Source organism: Sander vitreus, chromosome 14, assembly GCF_031162955.1.
Source record: "Sander vitreus isolate 19-12246 chromosome 14, sanVit1, whole genome shotgun sequence".
Taxonomy (NCBI): Eukaryota; Metazoa; Chordata; class Actinopteri; order Perciformes; family Percidae; genus Sander; species Sander vitreus.
The window spans coordinates 10862671-10870940 of record NC_135868.1 but is presented as its reverse complement, the minus strand read 5'-3'; positions in this window follow the sequence as shown (position 1 = coordinate 10870940).

Sequence of the window (8270 nt, the reverse complement as noted above, 5' to 3'; positions counted from 1 at the left end):
TTGAGCTTCGCCTCAATTTCCACGGAGTGGCTGAAAATAAATGCATGTTCACAGTCACGGTAAATTTACAAACCAGCGAGGGAAAATTACTGCACCGGCTGAGGAAAAGCTTATGGAATGAGGCGTTAAATTAAATCCATTTGGATTATTGACGTCACAGCAATGCTTTTCAACTGCATCTTAAAATGTTTGGCATATTTCATGCTGGGCCAAGAGAATGAACATGTTGGCTGAGTGCCTAGTTTTTGTTAGCGATATTAAACACATTTGGATCACTTTCATAAATATCTTGCATTAACACTGGGATATAAGGATTTCAGTAACACTTCATTTTAACTCCCACTATAAACAATTAATAAATGCTTTATAACACACTGTAATGTCATTGTAAGTAGGACATTGTTATGTGTATATCAATTAATTTGTCAATAACTCCTCATGTGAAGATTTACAACATAATATAATTTTATTTATATTGTCAAATCCTAACGTAAGTTATTACAGGACACTTTTATAATATGCAATTGTGAGACTATTTCTAGGCATGGTGCAGTCTGTTTGTTTTTAAACTTGGTTTTCTATACAGATTAAATAAAAGAGATATAACATGTTATTTAGTGAACTTCAGAGGTGCTGGTAGGCAATTTTTTTAAAACTTTGAACAGAGCCAGGCGAGCTGTTTCCCTCTGTTTCCAGTCTTTATGCTAAGCTAACTGCATGCCGGCTGTAGCTTCATTTTTACGGTACACACATGAGGGTGCCAATGTTCTCATTCAACAACAAAAAACTAATACGCACATTAAAGTATTCCTTTAATAAATATATGAGTCCTTATGCTTACAACAACATTATAGTGTGTTATTAGTTAGGGGGAGTAAAAGTGAAGGGTTACCAGGATCTCCACATTGCATGCATTTTCCCATCTCTACCAATCTCTCTTTCTCATTCTCTCTCTCACACACATAAACACCGAGGATATGGTTCTTCTATTGTCTGGCATTGTTTACCACGTGGCCGTGGTTCAGCTCTTTGTCCTTATCAGTGTTGGGTCATGGTGGTATTTCCTGGCGGCAACAAGAGCAGAAGGTGGCACAGGATGAATGCTTCTTCCTGTGCTGGCACACCCAACATGAACCCACTGGCCCCAACCACTGAGCACTGCAGTCAGAGGAAGTGTTAAAGGGGAGTTGGTTAAATTGTCCTCAATATGGAGCGCATGTTTATTTAATAAACTGTACATTTGTCTGCCTGAGATCAAAGATAGCTGCATGATGCTGACAAGTGGTTAGCTGAGTGCAGTTCATTTGCGATTCATTTCATCTTAACTGAGTTATTTAAAGGTGTGTGTGCGTACTGGACAATATGGAATGGAGTAACAAAAAAGGTGGGCAGGGGTCTGAGTCATTTTTATCAATTGTAGAGTAAAAATAAAAACTACTCAAACAACATCTGAGATGTGAAACTTTACATAAATCTATAATGATTCAGTCACTGCTGCATTCATCAGATTAAGAGAATGAGAAAAAATAATCAATAAAACAGTGGTTTCCATTAAGAATAGAAATTCACGTTGAGGTCCGTCAGATAACCAGTGTATTTATTAGTTATGTGATAAATACATCATCAAAATGCACCATGTCCATGCTCAAGGAACTTTGACTGGACAATATTTGAATGATTTCAAATAAAAGGATAAATGTCAGCAAAGCAATTAGTCGAACGTTGCCTATGATATTTTTAAATGATGTTTTAATATCCTCCATTTATGTGCTTTCATCTTTGTGTACCAACCACTCAAGAGACCCCGCGACTCCAAAATTGCCCCTCTGGGTAGCAATGTGACATTAATATATTGTAAGGAATGTTGTTTCATCTCGATGTCGGCGCAGCCTTTCCCATGGGAAGTACATAGAAAAATCTTTGGTCTCATCAGGGGGAATCTGCAGATGTTTGTAAATACGCATGCGGCTACAGAGACCAGTGAGGACTTGCCCTTCAAACACTCTGATGTTGAATGTTTATTACAAATGGGTTTCTTGGCGAACCATGATCACTGGGCTTGCTCACTGAACGTATTTGGAGTGCGGCCTGTTTGCATGTCATTAAGATTTGGGGTTTTCTTTGCACACACCCATCCCCTCCATCTCCGAGCTGCATCCCACAATGAGCCGACTGTAAATCAGTGGACGCTGTTTGCGTATTACAACCTCCAGTGAACCACTGACAGTTTCAGTTCTAAGGCTTGATGTTGGCCTTGCATTTACCAAGTTAAGGGCAGTATAAGTTACAGAAGTGTACCCTTATTACATGTTATCTTAAAGCAACATGTACTCTTATATATAAACCACTCTTGCAGACAACCTTCGGAAAAGGAACAGGCCTTTTTCAGAGCTTTTTCACACCAGACATTTTGAAATTGTCATAGTGGGGAAAACACAGACATTACTAATTACAGTAACAACGTCTTTGTACTATTTAAATGTCCCAGTGTGTCATAACAGTGTGACACTGAGCCAACATGCACAACACCAGGACCCTCAAACTAAGGAAGCTAAAGGAATACAGCCATGAGTTTGTTATCTACACCTGACCTTTTCCTACTGAAACACGTCAAAGTGACTTCTGTAAAAAAAAAAGGCCTATTATCATTGATGAAGGAAGTATTCAGAAGTATTCACTAGTGTTTAGGTTTGGTTGCCACAAATTCCTTAAGGAAAATATCTGACGCTTTACAGCTAAATGTTCACCAGCTAGTCACAAACTTTGTCTTTCTGCTATTTGGTGCTGGCCAGGTAGCGTGCAATCAGTTTATCTCAGGTTTTTGTTTTATTGGGTGAAAACAGCCGCCTGCTGCGGCTGGAAACGACACTGATGAGAGAAATAGTAAAGTACAGTAAGGTTGCGGGCCAAGAACTATAAAAGATCTTAAAACATCCCGTAGTTGAGTGGAACTGCACAGTCAGATGATAATTCTATGTGGATTTGTCACTACAAGTGACACTTTTCACAACACACAGTCATTTGACATTGTTTATATGAAAGTATTGATGAGGGCAGCGTGAAGTAACATAAGTGCTTTTATTTATTAAGCATAATGCCCCCAATCACAGTGTTATATCAATATATACAGTATATTATTTGATAATTATTACCAATGCAAAAACATGTAAACAGGATTTTAATAGGACAGGTGGAACTAACTTTAACCAGTATATGCTATAGCAGTGGTTCCCAACGTGGGGTCCAGGACCCCTCAAGGGGGCGCCAAAGATTTCAGGGGGTGCGCAAGGTTTTGTCTCCTTTGAGGTTGTCAAAATTAGATTTGCACATATTAACTAAAATCCTAATATCACAAATACTGGACATTTTAAAGAAAAAAGTACATAACTTTAGTTAAAGATATAACATTTTGTCCTCACTCAGAAATAGTATACTTTGTAGGCCACACTTTTGTGACCTCGCAACCTCTGTGACCAGTTCTTAATCAGTTTTGTAAGGTCAGCTAGCTATATCATCCTCGTTTTTCCTACACTCAGAGCATCAGTATTTAATGAATGAAACAACATGTTTGAGAAATGTAAGGAAAACGAAAGGAAAAAGGTTGGAAACCACTGTGCTAAGGTTGTTTAAACCAAAATAGTCATAACAAGTCACAAGTCACATTTTAATTTCTATGAAAAACAATTTAAATAACTTGTAACTATAGCTGTCAAATAAAAATATAAAAGTATAACACTGTTCTCAAATGTAGCGAGGTAGAACTATAAGCATGGCATTAAATTGAAATGCTTTAGTAAAGAACCTCGAAAATGTACTTACGTACAGTAATTACTTAGTACTTAGTTATTTCTCCCTACTGCATGACTGTCAAAATGCTGTGATACGATGCAGTACAGCATGTTGCTATGCTGAACAGTAAATGTTAAATATTAGAATGTACATGGTTTTCATTAATGCAGGGATTGCATGCATTGTGTTTCCTTTTTAGTATGCTTTGGATGTATCTATTGTAACAGCAACTGAAATGGTTGATGTGTGGCATTATGCTCTAAGGAAAGAGATGGGTTTCAAGCATTATCAGGACAGGAAGAAAACAGTTTTTTTGCTAGCCTGTTTGTTTTCTGATTGCTTCCTGTCCTCTTTTTGCTGCGTTGTGGTCTTTTAGAACATGAGGGGTTGCTCCCAGGTTCACAATGTATACCAACTAATAGCACTGCCTTAAATGTTTTACAGATGATAAGATTTATTTTCAATCAGCTTCACAAAATGCCTTATTAATACGTTTTTAGCAAGAGTTTTATGTCCTATACAGTATGGTCAATATGCAAGGCGTATACAAACCAACTATTTAGTGTGTACAGAGTATGAAAGTATGTCATATGATGTTAGGTCTGTCACTTCATCTCCACACATGAACCACAGCGAGAAACAGGATGTTTCCTGTCACACAGAGAAATGGAGTCACGTGATGCAGCGTTTGCTCACATGCTTGCTTCCCCCCTCCTACAAAATGTGCTCTTTCTATAACTAGCTTTGGCACAGTTTTGGACACCTATCGATGTTCTGCAAGAGAACAATAGCCCTATCCGTGTTGTGATACCAAAGGTTGTAACCTTTGGAGCGTTCCCTTCCTTCACAGCGTCTGACTAATGCTGGGAGACAAAGCCTGTTCACAGTGGTGGGAGAAGACAGCGAGAGAGAGGCTGTTATTGTCAGAATGGGCCATTGCGACTTCCTCAGGTTTACCAATGGCACCCAGAAAACTGTGCCAATTCATTGTGTGGGAGTGTGTGTGTGTGTGTGTGTGTGTGTGTGTGTGTGTGTGTGTGTGTGTGTTATTGTGCATGACTCTGTATGGGTGTGCACATAAACCCACATGTTGTTGCAGATTTCCTCAGTTCTTTGCTTTTTGGCAGAATTTGTTGCAAAGTGTGTGCATTGAACTTAAAAGCAAAAGGTTGTGTTCCCGTACACGGACTGGGTTCTTGCACGTGTCTGTGGGTTTAAAATGATTCAAATGTGTTTGTATGCATGCTATATTAGTAATAGTCCCTTATGAGTTGCAGTTTTGAGATGAATGCTCATGGTAATTTAAATATTATGGCTTTTATGGTATGGCTCTTGTCAGGCTGTCAGTTGGTCCACCACTTTGGTCCAGACTGAAATGTTTCAACAACTAGCCCATTGGATAGATTACATTTTATTCAGATATGCATGGTCCCCAGAGGGTGAACCCTAAAGACTTTGGGTGATCCCCTGAATTTTTATCTAGCACCACTGTCAGGTCAAAATTTAAATGTATCCAATACATTGCTTGATGACCAAATACCTGCAAGGCTAATGGCATTCCCATCAGCACCAGCTGCACTGTGTTCAGTGATAATTAGGTAATGTTAGCACTGCTGTGTCTAAGTAAAGAATAGATAGATAGATAGATAGATAGATAGATAGATAGATAGATAGATAGATAGATAGATAGATAGATAGATAGAGAGATGGATGCACCGCTACAGACCTCTGTCACAGCTGGTCGTATCCGCGGCAGTTAGTAGATGTGTTTAGCTGCTACAGAGCTCTGTGACACTGGCTACGGCACACAGTGCTCCGTCAGGTCAGCAATAGGTGTTGGTTCAGTTACCTGAGTATAGGTGACTGTGCGCCGGGTACAGAGCACCGCGAGCTGCCGGTCATTTTGGCGGATATTACGGTTAAGTTTAAGCAAGAACAAGTGAGCGTTATGCGGCAACGAAAGTTAAGTTTTAGGCACCGAAACGGCTAGTTAAGGAAAAAGATTGTGGTTTGTATTAAAACACTCCCAAGAAACACACATTTCCTGGGTGAAAGTCTTCTGTTTTCCCCAGGAAGCGAACTCCACTCCCTGGCTTGAAAGTCCTGTGTGTTAACGCCCACCCATCACCCATCATCCATCATCCCGACCACCTCCCTACGCTGCCAGCCGTGTTCTTGTACAGCAGCAGTCAATGTGGTGCGCACTGCAAAAAAAAAAAAAACGTGGAAATCATACGAATTACAGTGCTTATCTTTTCGAACGTATGGTTCATCAATCCTAAATCCACACTTGCATTACTGTGATACTGTCAGAGATGATGTGAACTCTCTGGAGTGAAAGTGGGATCTGAAGGATTTAAGAGACACAACCTGAGGCACATTCACCTGACAGATTGACATCCAAAAAAAAGTACTGTTAAGTGATAAAAAAACACCGTCCACAATCTGAAAAAAACCCCACTTCATATTCCAGTTGCGTAGCCCGGTCCCTTAATCATGTGCAATGTAACTGAAGAAAGGACTGATGATGAAATCACATGATTGTTTTGTGCTGCTATATTCTCACAAGCAATTTGCAAGTTGCATTACATTTCTCTCTGCTGTGCAAATACACATGCCCAAGCTTGTGGGACTCAAGAGCAGTGTTTAAAGATGTTTTCCTTTGGCATGAGCTGTATTTGTGCAGTTTATCCTGTAACAAAGTCTTGATTGAAAGTGGTTTACAAAGACAGACGGCGTGAGTGGCTGGCAGTGAGTGCAGTGATCCAGCCGCTTGCTTGCTTTTATAGCCAGTGGACCAATCATCAGCAAATCCAAGATTAACTTCTCTCCTGAGTTAAGGATATGTTCAGATAACTGTTGAAAACAGGGTATATTTATAAATCAGTAGCCTTCAAGGTGAACTGAAAAGGCAGACTTCTTCTGTTGATGACAGTGGCTAAAAAATACCAGTGGGCACTGCTAGGGATTAGACAGACACATTAAAGACACTTTTTACTTTGCTGAAAAACTGGATAATCATATTTTACCTGCTTTTAAGAGTAAACCTCTTCAAAATCAACTTAGCCAACTGATGCTTCCCAATCTTGTGCAGCTAAGACCATGATCCTACTACATGATGAAAATAAAAGCTTTCATATTTTGTGAGATGTTTGTTTTCCTGTCTCCTTTGACTTTTGCAACAGATTTTTAAAAGATATATAACAGAAATATACAATCTGCAATTATGCAATATAACATGAAGAAACCTGCTATATGTTTAGTTTTTGCATTTCTCATGTGAAATCTAAAGCTCAGAATTTCTCAACAAACCTCACACAGGAAGACTGTAGCACTGTGCGACTTAGTCAATAATAGACAATAGTCTTCTTTCTAATTACAATTTAACACAAAATATAAAATATACAGGAACACTCTCAAAGGGTTGAAATCAAACCTGGTCAACTTATTGTCCAGAGAAAATATATTTAAAACCAGAGCTGAACTTCTGCATAAATGTCAAATATCTTTCTTACAGGAAGAGCCATAAATTCAGCATCTTTCTAACTTTGCAATACTTGCCGTGCCTCAGCTTAGTACTAACTGATAATTCTATATTGCTGTGCGCCCTCTCCTTTTGTAGCATACCTCGAATTCGCACTCAGTGCGGGGGAGAGATCTTATAAGAAATGTGCATACAATATATGCATATAATTAGTGTGTGGGAGAGACACTGCAGTTGTGTTCCCCCTTTTCTTCCTACAGAAATGCAGAGAAAGGTGCATCTTCTTTGTAATGTGCTGCACACAGCGCTTGTTTGCCACTGCAGATATCTCAAGGCATGCGTCCAAGGATTTGTCATCAGGTTATTGTTTTCCTTTCAAATTGACCCAAGCCGTTTACAGGAACCCCAAGCACCTGCTATTGAGCATACAGTACTACCACTCAGGATGTTTGCCTGCTGCTTGTTTATCTGTGTTTGTGCAATGAGGTGGGAGAGAAAAATTGTTCAAAGGCAAAGTAACACTGAGGAACTTGTGCAGGGGGGGGGGGAGGAAGCTAAAAGTAACAGTGAAAGAGACACATGAAGTAACACAAAAAATATAATGTTTAAATAAGCCTGGGCACACAGGAGTGTTGTGTATTTCCTGTTGAAATGAAGCAGATAAAGTGACTTTATAAATGAGTTGTTTGTGTGTTGTGGTCAGTGAGCAGGATGTTGTGACCCTCTGGGAGCCCACATGTGCTGAGGTCAGTGGGGAATGGCCGTTTTTGGCTCACAGCGCTGTCGGATCTCCACCTTGTGGCTTGGACTCCATCTTGCAGTACTCAATGGCTGCCTAGCATGCAGGCTTGTACAAACAAATGCACACCCACCCAGAGCCAAAAGTAAAATAGGGTCAGTGAAATGGGTAAAAATAAATATCTCCCAAACATGGTTTTCAAAGTTTTTTTTTAGGCCTGTATTTTTTTAGATTTTAGCAAATTGGCACCATTAAGAG